We start from the raw sequence: 15762 nt of genomic DNA on the forward strand, positions 1-15762 counted from the left end.
ATTTGACACTTTTGTCTTTTGACACATCATTGACTCGAAGAAAATTTTTTTCATTTTCCAAAATACTTAAGAGTTCATATTCAAAACTTATTGTTAACACAGGTCGTTTATCTTCCGTTGTTTAGTGGGTTGAATTTTGTTCAGATGCAGAAGTTACTGAATTTGACAAGTTCAAAACGCCAAGAGTTTATGCGTAACGAGAAATTGGCAAATAGGGGACGTCCCTGGAGATCCAGCGTTTTGGTGAGTAAGGTTCTTGATTCATCGGTTATTAAAGTTTAAAGATTATTTCATTTGGAATAATCTTGCTTCGGCAGAACATATACCTACTAAAATTGGAGCGATACAGAGAGGATTAGCATGGCCCCTGCTCAAGGATGACACTCAAAATCGTCAAGCGTTTTTAAGATTAAGAAGAACCCAAGCCTCATGAGCTTATGGTCTAAGAAAACATGGGAAAGTATTAAGAGTTTAAACTTCCCCCGAAGTGATTGTACAAAGTTAGGAAAGAAAAATCTGAAGTCGATACTTCAATATTGGTCCTGATGAAGAGGTGGTTTTAGTGGTTAAGAGTCCCACACTACTTGGTGTCGAATACTGCCAAGTGTCTTTTGAAGATTTCCTCCTGTCAAAATAAAAATTGGAAAATGGCCGCGCCTGCACCTCAAATGCTCCATCCGTTTAGTCCCATTTTGACGGACTCTTTCTAACATTTCGGCAGGTATCTCACGAATTCAAGCTTTTATACTGGCTTCCAGCGAGTCAATCGAATCGGATTTGCCGTTATAGACACACAATTTGTTTATGTTTAAGGTAAATCCGAAGGTCTACTTTCTAAATTACTTTTCATGACAAGAATTATTTTGGAGGATCTTTCCATCCCTCGCAAGAGGTAGTAGCCGTGAATCAATCGTTTAAAAAATTAAAGTAACCTTTCAATAGGTCCATTGTGCTATGTGGCACCGTCTTCACCGAAATGACAGTCACATAAAACACGAAACTTGCCTCAGCTGTCAAAACCCTAAGCTACCAAAAAGTAGCAAAAAATCACCAATTATAGAAGTGGCGACCATCGAATCACTTATTTCCAAAATGTCTTAATTCTGTCTTCTAAAAGTAGAGTGAGGCACATGAATTGGAAGAGTCTGGAAAAAGAAGTTGATGAACTTGTGAAATTCACCTTAAATCTCTCGAATTTCTCAATTGCGCGGGATCATAGACTCTTTTCTTCTTCATATGCGACCCGATGGCCTTCTTATGGCTTCTTCTAGTTTCATAGCACCTTCAATCATGTGGATCACCTTTATTGTTTAGCCTAGAACCGTACTTTACATTACACGGTCTTTATCGTCGTCGTCTACGTCTACGTCTTCGTCATAGTTACTGTTGCCAAGGAAAACAAAAAAGAAGAAGTCCAAGAAAAATGATGATTACACACATGATGATCGAATCGGTTCAGTTCGGATCGGATTGTCTACCTTGCTGTTGTCGTTTAATTCTTCTGCCTCTGCCTCTGCCTCTGCCTCACGGAACCATCCTCTGATGACCAACCCGCACATTTCTAAAGATATCCACATGGTTTTTGTTTTGAGTTTTTTTTTTCTTCTGTAACCAATTAAACAAATAGCGCGTCCATCTCGAACGCTTCATCCATGATTGGCAGGTATGTTATTGTTCCAACAAAGTGTTATTACGATCCCATTATATATGCTTGAGGAGCACACGGTTAAGGAATTCTCGCCGCATTCAGAGCTGTGTTGAAGCTGTATTCAAGGCAAAAAGGTACTGTCTGGTGGGGCTGCTGATGCAGAAAGATTTCCACATCGCCTTCCAGAGAAGAATATTGGGATGCTTGCGGCGTCCTTTATTGGAATGCAATGCACCATCACTCTTTTGAAGCGGGCAATTTACGCTGACCACGATCAGCGCACGAACAAACAGGTGGATTCCGTTCCCAGCGTTGATTGGTGTGCGCGCCCCAGCTTGATCTGGTGATCGATGAGGAATCCGTCAGAAGTGGTCTTTTTGAAAATTCCCTCAGCTCTAAGCCAGATCTTTGAAGCTTGCTTTATATCGACTTGAGTCTGCGGAAAACAGCATTGGTCTGATGATGATGATGATGCGATGGTGTATAGGAAGGTTTTATACATCGGTATAAATGATGGCTGATGTGGCCGAAGGCGGCCGATGCGGTGGCGGGCGGTAAACGGGCCGATTTATTTCATCGGTCTTTTGAATGTGCGTTTTGTTCGGAATGTGATAATGGGATGCGCGGATGGGTTATTTGGATTGTTTAGGGCATTTGAGAACATGGGAATTTTCGAATTGTTCCTTGTGGTTTCTTGTTGCACTCGTATATATTGTGTTGCTTATAATATGCGTTTGTATTTATATTGGGCTTGTAGTGTTGTGGTTTTCCAAGAATAAAGAAACGTTAGATAAAGGATTATTTGGAATTTGGTTGAAGGTGGATATAGTTTTTTTTTTTGGAGGCTACTTATCAATTCAGAAATGATATCCAAAAAAAATATTTATGCGGAATTGAGCGCAGACAAATTCAAAAGCTTCAGAAAATTATCAGAAGCTCCGAAATAGAAAATATAAGTATATAGATATCTTTATGAATTTAAAGGTTAAGTAAATGGAAAGGCTCTTATTAAGTGTAGTGGAGAAAATATCAATATCGTTATTTTTCATTAATTTAGTAAAATTTTAGGTTGGTAGTCTTCCAGGATAAGGTTAATAATGTGTGAATCGTTAGGTTTTTTGCTGGCAACACTGGTTTTGACAGCTCACTTACGTTTTTGTCACTGTCAAAAATCTTCAGTTTGGTCCCTAGTTTTACTATGAAACGTGTTACAAATGAACAACGCGCTTGCACATTATAATATTTATGTATCTGAATTTGTAAAGAAAGTTCATCAGGGCTATTTGGCTATTGTTACTAAATTTTCCACTAAATTTATTCTTTTGGACATTGAACAACCAACAATTGGGGCTCAATCACTACACACACAATTTTGAGAAAGGATTTAGTGAAGCCTTTTTAAATACAGTTGGTGCAAGATTTGAAGCCGAACGACCCAATAAAACGTCAAATTTTTGGCGAATAGTTTCTTAAAAAGTTGAACGGAGATCCTCTTTCCCCATAGAAAAATTTTGTACAGCTCATTTCTGGTTAAATAACTACGTGAACGAGTAAAACTGCTGAATTTGGAGTAAAGTGCATTTAGAATCATTGATTGCAATAAAACTCAATGTTTGGTGCGGATTATGAGCTGGCAGAATCATTGTGCCGTATTTCTTCAAAGATGATTCGGATCGCAACGTTAGTGTGAATAGTGAGCGCCGATACCGCGCGAGCATTACAAACTTTTTTGAGTTTTCTTTGAATACTGAGTGTGATTTAAAAATTTACTATGACAGTTTTTGGAAATTTTGAGGGATATCTAGTTAGTATGACCTTTTAAAATTGTTCAAGCTATCTTCCAGAGTCAATTTCGAACATGTTCACAGATTATTTTAGGACTGTCTTTGAAGTTTTTTTCTTTTGCAAGCACTTCTTCTGTTATTTCGCCTAACACACAAATAGTACAGTCTTTTTACATCAATCAAGTTTTCGATTTCTGAGGCCTCTATACGCGTATCATCTTAAAGCTTAATGAATGTTTCAGTCCTGGTTTTGACTGAATACCATCATTTTTGTTGACAAAAAGTATTCCATATGTTTTCAATTCATTATTTTTTCTTTTTAACGGGTCTCTGAAATGTTTTAAATTCCTAGATCTTTGGAAATATCAATACCAACGCACCTAACGCCAGTCCATAATATAATACTACCCTTATTATGTAGACATAGTTTGAGCTTACCTAGTGCTCAAACAGAATTTGAAAGGAGGTATCGGTACACCTGAATATTGCAATGGCTGGGAAAGACAGAGTGCGGCAAAGCATTCCACATTCGCTTAGTACGGCTAAAGCACGAATCTCTCTACTTGACAATATGACCGAAGTTGGGCTTAAGGGTATGTAAATGAGCATTCCTAGAAGCGCGAGTATTACGGTTGAACTATTTAATGGGAGGAATGCAACAGGCTATTTCTCTAGAGCATGAACCATTAAAATAACGGTAAAAGAGTGTGAGACAAGAAACATTTCGACGATGTTCAAGGGACGTAAATGATCTTATGATGGTAATATCACCAATCAATCTGAATGCTCTATGTTCAATACTATCCAAGATGCTTAAGTAAGTTGCAGGAGCACCAGCCTAGATATGGGAGAGATACTCAAGCTTTGGACGTATATAAGTCTTGTAAATAACAGCCAGATCAGAGGGAAAAACAAACTTCTTGCATCGCCTTAGAAAAGCCAAACATCTTACGGGAGGTTTGGCGACATCGCGTATGTGATCGTTCCATAAAAGGTGGTTGGTGATACACATACCAAGAATATCGAGATGTTCAGTCTCCTCGATGCCATTGCCATCTATGGATAATGACAATGGGGGTATATCTCGCTTTAACGAAACAAAACAGCATTGGGTTTTCGAAGCATTAAATTATACACTGTTTTTATTCCCCATTGTACAATGATGTTTAGGTCGGAATCTAATGAGTTTATCATATTTTGTCGTTGCAAGTTCAACTTCCCGTAGAAGAGGGATGTGAATCTGAAAACGAATATGAAAAGCTAAGTCAAGCTATCTTCAGCGAAACAATGTATTGGATTAGAAGACTAGAGATTATTAATACAAATGAGAAAGAGTGTTGGAGATAGAACAGAGCCCTGGGGCACACCAGCATTTATTTTGTGGTTTTCAGACTTGAATCCATCCAATACAACTTGTATGAACGATTCAAAAAGTAATTACTTAGCCAGTAAGGGAGGGATTCATGAAAACCGAAAGCACGTATTTTCGATAAGAGAGCCTGATACCAAACCCTATCAAATGCTGTTGCAATATCAAGCGCAATAATCTTACTTCTCCAAAGCGATGTAAAGATTTGCTCCACTGTTCGGTGGGATGAACAGTGGACCTATTGCTAACAAAGCCGTATTGTTGGTTGTTAAAAGCTTTCGATCTTCTTAATTAGCATTTCTATGACCTTTGAAAGAAATGACGTAAGTGCAATCAGTCTATTATAAGATGGTGAGGAAGATTCGCCTTTTCTTGGGATAGGCTGGACAAATGCGATAATCCATCCGCTTGGAACGAGACCTGAGGAGTAGGACAGATGAAAAATCTTACGCAGTGGTTTTGCCAGCGTTGAAAAACACCTTTTCAGAACACAATAGCGGGAATACCATCCGGACCAGCAGACGAGCCACAGAACGAGCGCGAAAAAAAGAATGGCTCCATAGAATCACTTACGAGCTTGATGACAGGCGGAGTCATAACAATCACTAGCAGCGTAGAATTGGCGGCGAGCTGTCTAGCAAAAAAATTAGCTTTCTCTAAAGAGCTAACAAATGGAGTGTCATTGACAGCGAGCGTAGGAATTGAGGAAGAGAAGAAGAATTCCTCATATTTTTACAAATGACCAAACATTTTTACTGCCTTTTTGACATTTCAGTATTTTTTGCAGTAAATTTTGGTCATGTAAAAATTCGGTCCGTGTAATATGGGCGTTGCAGGCTTTCTTGGCTTGCTTGAACTTATTCCGGTTTTCCTCAGTTGGATTGGCTTTAAAACAACGGAAACTTGCCTTCTTAACCCTCATAACATATTTATAGCTCGCATTGAACCAAGCTTTTTCCTTAGGCCTAATGCTTTTAACCCTATTCGGGAACAAAGTTCTCATTCGAAGGAGAATCAAACTTGTGATCATATCAGTCTTAGCGTCAACGTAACTATCGACGAGGCATAGTGCCCAGTTAAAGATCCTAAAATAATTATTGAGACTGTATCAGTTGGCTTTCTAGTATTGCCAAACCGTGCTCTTAGAAGCTTTTTCTTTAACTGGAGAGTTTTTACACGAGAAATTTGCTGATATGATATGACACCATTGTCAGATACGCCTAGAAAAGATAGAACACCGATAGTGCAATTACCAGGGTAGGAGGTAAGAAACAAACCCAGAGTGTTTTCTGCTCGACCTTCTACGTCTAATATTCGAGTGAGCTCGTTGACTTGACGACCGTTTCATTACGTGGATTTTGTCAATTTAAAGTCAATTTACCACAAGGGAGTTACCTTGGTCCATTTCTGTTTCTTGTATTTATTAATGATTTTCCTTAAAATATTTTGAATTATTAGATCCAGCAAGGACTGCAAAAGGTTACAAGTTTGTCTACGTCAATCAATTTTGGGAATTGTACAATAAAAATAGTGACAAATGTAAGGCAATGTGTTTTACTAGGATTCAAAGCCATAATATTAATGCTGATCTTTACCCCACCAATGTGTGATCTGCATTTTTTTATTGTGAGCTATTCAGCTTACCAAACACTAGCCCCACGTTGGGAGCCAATTATTGTGAAAACTAAAAATCGCAAAATGTTAAACAACAGGATGGTGATGGTGAAAAAACAGATGTCCATACCGTGATTGAGGAATACAGCGCATTTAACTGCCATTAAAATGTTTCGAGTTAAAGTTTATGCAAACCATAAAATTCATCTATGAAGAAGTAAAATTTCATACCACATGGAATTTCATGTATGGCCCCAAAAAACGATAGTAAAAAGCTATAAAGTGAAGAATCACGCGTAAGTTTATTATACATTTTTATATTACAGTCGAAATGGCTTAAATTCCATGAAGCTTATTCATTGCTGATGGTGTTGACCTAGTTCTGATTCCATCGATATGTTCTTTCGATTTTATATTTGTGTGCATATTCAATATCCGTTTCTCGTCGAAATGTCGATAACAATGTTAAACTACTTCTATACCTCTCCAATACACACATATGACAAATATATTTACCTCTAAATACCGAACGGATACCAAACATTGGCCTAAAATTACGAGTCACGATTCCCATGTTCCTGGCAACACGAACACTTTTTCCTTTGTTAAACGCACTTGGAATACCTGTGCGCCACATGCCACCAAATGGTTTGAATATTTTACTGTATTCGAGTACGTTTTTGTGGACAGTTTTTGTTTTTTTTTTATTTTATTTTCGAGACTTTGGTGACCGTGGCAGTGGCATGCAGATTTATTTGAACCTTGAAACTGAATTTTCTCCAAAAAAGAAAAGATCATGGTTGGCATAATTTTTTGGCAATTGATTTTTATGGAATGTATACAAGGATTTTGCTTTTCAATGGAAGTAAAGGGCATTATTGAGTGGAACCTCTTTGGATGATATGAAATCTGTGAAAGGGTTAAAATATGAATGTTTATTTTTTGTTGTTTTATTCGTTTTTCTTTGTTTTAGGGACACATTACGCGTTGTTCACTTGTTTTTTAAAACCCAAAAATGGGCACACAGACATCGAGTGCTTGAAATAAAGCGACAATTTATTATCGATTGTCATCTTTAAAAGGTTCGTTGTTCAGCTGAGTTCAGTTCGGCTCATATGGGTTTATCATCAATAATATCACGAAAGTTGGAGAAAATATCGGCGGCGGTGGTGGTGGCGGGATTGAGTCAGGAATATTGCAAAGTTATATGCATTCGAATAACTAAATTTTCAATTGGAACTATGCAATGCTTCTGAAGTTTTCGAAAAGATCAGCAGCTATTTTAAGGTAAAAATTAATTTTTAAATTAGTATTGTTTTTTTATTTTATCTCTAAACTATTACACGTTCTGCTAAAAAATTAAAGCCATTTCAATTTTCTTAATGGCGGTACAAAATAATGGAATGCTTGAAAAATATTTTAAGCTGAAAATCTATAATGGTCAATAGTGATTACTGTAGCGAAACCAGAATTGGGAGACCTCCTTTGTATTTCTTCTTGAGGGTTTCGTCGATCTCGTAATTTGTGTGATATGACTATTGAAGGCTTCACCTTTCGCTTGGTTAGCCCTAGCTATCCCTGCCCTATTACGTTGTTTACATATTTAAAGAAACTTCTGCCAAGTTTATTGGTAATCGATGTAGCCGTATTGGTTCTTATGATGTAAATTTACATTATCTTTTTTCCGAAAGAGTTTCCAATAACTGGTTCCATTGCGCAACCGTCTTTTGAAAAAAATATCAACATCTTTTTATTTCGACAACAAAATATTTATCGAATAAGAAAAAGCAAGTTCCAATCCCTCGCATTGGCCACCAATCTTAAGAATATTATTTAGAGAATACAATGTTTATGAACAACGTGTGCCATAAGGACTACATCAACTGCAGCCGTAGAGACTTTCTTCTTGATAACTCCCCTTTATATATTCGAAAAGAACTGGCGACCAAAACCGCACTTTGTCTGATACTGTGTAATAACTGGAAAAGGGCTGCTTTCGGTCATAGAAATACAAAAAACAATATTGACATTGATCTAGAAACTCAAACAGACTTTTTCAAGCCTTACATAGATTTTTAACTCAATAGCACTCACGAAAATTGCTTCTAGGGAAGATTCGATGTAAAACAGGACGGGCACGAAACGGTGGAGGAGTAGGGTCTGGTATATTTTCACAAAAATACCAAACCTCATGGCCGTTTAATCAATACAAATATCGGACAGCTGCAGTGTCTTTCTGCAAAAGTAGTAGCAGTTTTTGTAGCTGTTAAAGGTCTTTCCTCCCATAATTTGGTAAAAAATAACATAGCCATTTTTATTGATAGAAAACAAGGCCGTTTCCACTACTGAAGCAAAGTAAAAACTTGTAAAATAGTGCCGAAGAGAAATGCGTTCACTAAGCGAGGCTAATATGGTTGCCCTTGGTTGGGTCCGAGAGAACTGTGACATTGACGAAAATGTAAGATTAGACTAATTGGCCCAGGGACAGATCATATTGTTGCTATAATCTTTAAGCCAATAGTTCAAGTAAATGGATTGACTTTATTCACCAAGTTTTTCTTGAAACAGCAAACAACAGGTGGGTGGCTATTGAGACCTGCGGGGTCTATGATCAAATATGTCCTAGGGACAAACACCATACCTTTTGAAACTGGAAAGGCTTTAGCTATCTTAATTGATAGCTATCCTCACGGGTCTTAAATCATTAGGCACCAACATGATCAGAATGGAATGGATAGATGGTGATAACACCTTCAACTTTCTCAGCGAATGCCCAAACCTTACCAAAAAAAATCAGATTCTAAGAACATACTTTTTCGACAATCTGAATGCCACGTCACATTCTTGCCACCTAAGGACATTTTGGTGGTATTCTCACAAAAATCAGAATAGTTCAGGGCTACGCCCTCAACTTAAATCCTCATCAATTTCTTCATACCTTGCAAAATTCTTACTATTTCCTGAGGAGCACAAAGCATCACACTGGCAGACCAAATACTGACTTAATACTGCGACTTTTCAACAATTCTTCTTGGATTTTGTAAACCCCAAATGTGACAATTCTGTTTTGTGACATAGTTCAGGGTTGGAAATAGTCCTCAACATAGAACATGATTTACAGATTACAATCTGGATCATGTTGAAGACTTCAAGAACGCAAGAAGCGAATATACGACAATTTTGGTTATCGACTGGCTTGGGTTTATTTGCAAACTTAACTTTAAAAGTTTAAGTTAACTTGAATAACTATTTACAAAGACCGAGAAGAAACCCCCAAATCTAGGTTTCGCCAACAACACGGGATAACAGCACTTACTTACTTACTTAAGGTGGCGCTACAGTCCTGTGTGAACTAGGGCCTCACCCAACAAACTCCTCCATCTAGTTTGGTCCCTAGCTAGATGTCTTCAGTTTCGCGCTACAAGTTCGGTGAAGTCACCTTCCACTTGTGCGCGCCACCTGATCCGCGGTCTTCCCAGCCATCTTAGTCGTTGGACTTTTACCCTTCTGGCTAAGTCTAGGTCGCTGTACAGCCCGTACAGCTCGTCGTTCCATCTTCTCCTCCACTCCCCTTCGATGCATACGGGGCCATAGATCACTTTTCTCTCGAACCGACCCAAGGTACTTTCAGCCGCTTTTGTCATTGTCCATGATTCGTCACCGTATTGCAGAACGGGGATGATGAGGGTCTTATATAGCGAAGCTTTGGTCCCTCGAGAGAGGACTTTACCACCCAATTGTTTTTTTAGTCCAAAGAAATAGCGGTTAGCAAGAGTTATTCTGCGTTTAATCTCAGCACTGGTGTTGTTTTCTGCGTTTACAGCGGAGCCTAGGTAGACGAAATCCTTGACTACCTCAAAGTTACGTCTGTAAATGGTGACGTTTTGGCCAAGACGTCGGTGTTGTAAGTCCTTTCTTGACGACAGCATGTACCATTCTGCCCTCGTAACCGTCAAACCCATTTGTACCGCCTCTGCCTCAATACTCTCAAAAGCCCCATTGTCATCACGCTGAGTTCTTCCGATTATGTCAATGTCATCAGCATATGCCGGTAATTGGACCGACTTTTGAAAGATAGTGCCTCTAGTGTTGACGTGTGAGCTCTGCACTATTCTTTCAAGCACGATGTTAAAAAAATCGCATGACAGCGCATCACCTTGTCTAAAACCGTTTTTGACATCGGAAGGTTCTGTTAAGTTGTTTCCAACCTTTATGGAGCAGCGTGAATTCTCCATGGTCATCCTGCACAAACGGAGGAGTTTGTCATGGCTCAATACAGCTCGTCCCTCTAGATGCTGTCATATGCGGCCTTGAAATCGATGAAAAGATGGTGGGTGTCAATTTGGTGTTCTTGGGTTTTTTTCAGATCAACTGTGGACTTTGCTGGTCTAAAACCACACTGATAAGCACCTATGAGGTTATTGACGATGGGCTTTAGACGTTCACATATTACGGCAGAGAAGATTTTATAGGCGATGTTAAGTAGACTGATTCCTCTATAGTTGGTGCAGTTTAGAGGGTCTCCTTTTTTCAGGATCGGGCAAACAATACTGAGATTCCATTCATCGGGCATTCCTTCTTCCGACCATATCCTACAGATAAGTTGGTGCATGCTCCTAACCAACTTTTCTCCAGCTGCTTTAAAGAGCTCGGCATTCAAGCCATCCGCTAAAGCGGCTTTATTAGACTTCAGCTTAGATATGGCCATCTATACTTCGTCTAAGTCGGGAGGCCGTAATTGTTGGCTTTCGTCGTCTATATTGAATGGATCACCCTGCCTGACAGTGGAATTCAGTTCTTCGTCGCCGTTATACAGTCTGCAGAAGTGGTCCTTCCATATCCTCAGCATTGACTGCGGTTCCACTATGATGTTTCCACTTTCGTCTTTGCAGCCTTCAATTCTAGGTTTATATACCTGTGAATTTCGTTTCACATGTTTATAAAACTTTCGAACTTCATTCCTGCTTTTAAACCTCTCAACATCTTCGACCTTACGCTTCTCATGCCCTCTATTTCGGGATACAGCACAGATATTCTTAATTGTTCGTGAGATACGGTTTCGATTCTTCAATGCTCACATTTTTACACCAATATCATTATTGCTGGACAAAAAATTGCTTTACAATAGAAGACGAAAAAGTGATTGGTAAGTGGTTTTGGGAACTATGACTGCAAAATTTTTGACCACTTTAGTAGTGAACTTCGTAGTACCAATGCGTTATTGTAGCATATATTATTGTTATATTTTAGTAACGATGGCGTATTTTTACTTCTCGAATGTCAAAAAGCTACAGCTTCCGAAATAATTTGCTAATCAAAATGAATCCTATTATTGGAAGATCCAAAAAATTAAAACACTGAGTTATTTAAAAAACTGTATGATCGGTTTGAAGTCAAAATATTAATGATTGTAACATATTGACTCGAGGACACATTCTTGGCGAAACAACCGCTATTTCACGTTCAATGTTTGTTGCGATCTCATATACGAAACCCATTGAGTTAACGTAGCTCGAAAGAAAATAGTGTAGAGGTGTTAAATCGCACGATAAAAAAGACCTATTTCTTGAGATAACATGTTCATCAACCTTACTATTCATAAATCGATTGTAGCTTGTGGCACAATCCTGTTGAAAGCAATTACAGTTCAAGTCCGTATCTTTTAATTCAGGCCAAAAATGATCGGTAATCTTGGCGCGATAACGCTTGTCATTTAAAGTAACAACACGTAAGTTATCGTGGACGAAGTGGTAATTCATTAATAGCAAATGGGAATTTTCACCGACCATCAGTAAAGCATATTTTGCTTATTGACGAACTCATTGAACCAAAAATGAGCCTCGTCACTTAAGATGATTTTTCAATGAAAGACAATTTAAATAGTTCCCCGAATTCAATTCTTGAGTCAGCTTGATCTTGTTACAAAGATTCTTGCAAAATTTGAAATTATGTGGTCTAAGCTATTCCCGATTCTTGAGAACTTCCGTGCTATTGACTGACTTCGATGGCTTGCTACCTACCTTAAAATTGTTGCACGTGGAAATTTGAAGACGTTGATCTTTCGAATTATTTACCATAGTTTCGTAGCTTACGATGAGATTAAACTTAAGCAAATTATAAATTAAATAAATCACACGTTTCTACCGTTAAAAAAGCAGAACGCTTTGAAAACCTCTGTATCGATATTTTATTGTTCTTTCTTTCATAATAACTCTTTTCCAACTTAACAGAAATATATCACAGTTTTGATCGAATCAAGGTCAAAAAGCTATTGTTTTGTTAAGAAATATCTGAAGTCTCTTTCTTAAATCGAAAATGATAAATTACTGAATGAATTGACTATGACAGTTCGATGATTATTAAAAGGGTGCGTTCACAAATTGAACTCATAGTTCTGAAGTCCTTGCATTGAAAAACACTTTGCAAGTTTTCCATTAATTCCTTGCAAAATCAAGAAGTGAAGAAAACTACTTTCAATTGAAAGGCGATTTTTTGTTAATCGATGTTAAATCGCTTCGTCGTTCGTCGTTATGCCAACAATAATAACTCAACTGATGCTGATGAAGGCAAATATAAAAGAATATAAAACAACAACAATAACAACAAAACGTAAAACAACTTCCAAAAACATTACGAGTATTTTCGGACAATAAATTGTTTGAACCAAGTGCACCACCACCACCGACCGTTTGCGGTTACAGCCAAGTTAAAGCCAAAAAATTGGAAATCCTCAAAACAATATATAAAATGTTACCCCCCCCCAAAAAAAATGCTTGTCTCGGTTTGTCTTTGAGCTCAGAATCGGATTTTGCTGCGATTCTTTAAATATTCTGTCCTTCTTACGAATGTTATAGCTGGACGGCAACTTCTTCCTTTTATTTTGTCAAAATTGTCTAAGCCATAAATAAGATGCAGAACTTTCTTGGTGATCTGGCCTTTTGTATAAATAAGAACTTTTGCACAAAATCCCTGTTCAGAGTCCATGAGGAGCCAAATCCTACATTATAACGGTCTCTTTTAGAGTTCGGAATAAAAATATTTCTGGGTTGGTGAACTTTTGTAACATTGCGTTTGGAATCCGTTGAAACAGTGAAAAACCGTAATAATGTATCGTAGGGCCAACAAAAACAATCAAAAGTTCCTCCTTTCATTGCCTTTTCATTGTTGACCTTCTTTTCTTCGGCGCACCGTTCAACATTCAGGTGGGCAAGGGCAATTTCAATTCGGATGCCCTTAGCTTGTTCCTGTTGACAATCCTCCTTAAACTGGGTATCGTTTATAATCCCAAGAGTTAGTGCAGCTGTTGATTGGCCCACAAAAGAGATTGCACTTGAGAAATTACTTAATTACACTCGAATTAAAGTTTTGTGAATTCCTGGGACTCTTTTGTGGCAGTCTCGAGTAGATACGCGCGGTGCACCTGTGTCCATGTCGTCGTCCGTTGTCGTTCATCGTCGTCGTAGTCTTCTGCGTGGACATCTTCAACTTGCAATTGAATGGAACTGGTGTGGTACCTCCTTGACGCTGCCTTCGCGGGTTCGCCCTGGACAGGACACACTGTGTCGCACTCTCAGTCAAAGTCACTGTCACCGAAAAGAAGTTGCAAATATTTTATCGCCTCGAGAAATGCAATGCGATCGTGTGTTGATTTATCGCATTGTAATTGCATTCTTATTGCCACCGAATACTGATTTTGTTCGATTCTGTTAGCAGATTTACTTAATCAACCGGATAAGGAGCCAATTCTGTTTCTTAAGGTATGAAGCCTTTCTTCCTTTCATTTCTGCTGGTTTTTTTTTTTTTTTTTTGTTGTTTTCTGGTTTTGTCGCATAATTTAGTCTCAAATCAAAAACAAGAGAGATAGTATCAGATTTCAAAAAATGACAACGAAATAAAATGCAATCGAAACAAGTGGCTTGGCGTGAAATTGGAGAAACTTATAAAGGGAAAGGTTTTTGTTTTAATATATGCCAAACACACAAGGTGGAAATGTTAATAGGGGATATTTGTTAAATACAGTAGGCAGAGAGGAACACGATTTTTAGGTCAACACTTAATGAACTTTTTAACACCATAAACAACTTGTACAACAACATGATTTAATTAAGAAACTAAATATAGTAGCACTTTTGTAACAAGGTATTAATTAAGGTTTTCCTTAAAAAAAAAAAATGTTAAATCATATGAGATAGGGGTTAAAACATTCAATAGTGATTTGCATTTAAGAGTTTGAAGTGTCAAGTTGGGTTAAACTGAAGCTCCCGCAAAAGATTTATATAATTTGAAATTTGGTAATTAGTTAAACATTTATTTAGTTTTAAAAGTTCTGGGGCTAAATAAGGAGGTGAGGCGGCAGTTGGTGTTAGATTAAGTAAACTAAGAAGCATATTTACACCAAATTGTCCTTGTGACGAACGCCTCCTAACAATTCCCAACACAAAAGAAATAATGCTGATAATTCAGCAAAGAGATGTTCAAATGGTAGACATGTGCATTCACGAGGACACAAGCATCCACAGGTTTTTCTCAAAACCAACCTCTGTCCATCAACTCCTACTCTCACCTCCCCGTGGTGAACATCGGGTGCCAAGTACCTCAACTGGATATTGGGTTCCAACCCCAGTGGAAAGTTATTGGGAGCAGCAAACGAGAGAGGTGGGGAGAGGTGTTTCCACTAAGGCACCTCTCCTTATCCAGACGGCAGCGGAGGAATTCACTAGATGGAATCAACGGTGGCGTCTACAGTTCTATCAGGGTTGAACTACTTAGTGAACACCTTATAGGGTTTCTTCGACTTATTCCGAGCCCAGGCCTGTAAGGAGCTTTTTTATCTGGCTCCACTTCCTTAGAGTTATACTATCGATCTGGCCCTCCAGGTTGGGGCTTGTACCGTCGGGGTGACTTCCTGGCCACGTAAAAGCCTCATAGTTGCAAAGCACCAACAAGCCTCGGATACGGACGGATTTACTGTTGACAACCAACGCAAACGAATAAAGGACAACGAACTTCGGATATGCATGTGGAATGTTAGGTCCCTTAACAGACCACGTGCGGCCGAAGAATTAGCGGAGGCCCTAGACCGCTATAAAGCAGATATCACCGCCATCCAGGAAGGAAGGCAAAAAGAGGATGCAAAACTGCGGTATTTACTATGGTGACTGCTACCACGAAAACCAACAGCGCTTATTTGGATGCGGCTTCGTCATTGGAGCCAGACTAAGGCAAGAAGTCTTGAGCTATAGGTGCATCAATGAGCGCCTCATGACCATACGCATCAAGGCTTAATTCGGCAACTGATATGCGCGCACGCCCCACAGAAGAAAAAGACGACAACACCAAAGATATAT

General features: G+C 38.5%; 1 non-coding gene across 1 annotated transcript; it reads left to right on the forward strand.

Annotated features, from left to right (window-relative positions):
* Positions 1–303: 303 nt before the first annotated feature.
* Positions 304–412, forward strand: LOC129952992 (U6 spliceosomal RNA). Its single transcript, XR_008782425.1, has one exon. It is a non-coding gene; the product is annotated as a U6 spliceosomal RNA (small nuclear RNA).
* Positions 413–15762: the final 15350 nt, after the last annotated feature.

The sequence above is a fragment of the Eupeodes corollae genome, chromosome 3 (genome assembly GCF_945859685.1).
Source record: "Eupeodes corollae chromosome 3, idEupCoro1.1, whole genome shotgun sequence".
Classification (NCBI taxonomy): Eukaryota; Metazoa; Arthropoda; class Insecta; order Diptera; family Syrphidae; genus Eupeodes; species Eupeodes corollae.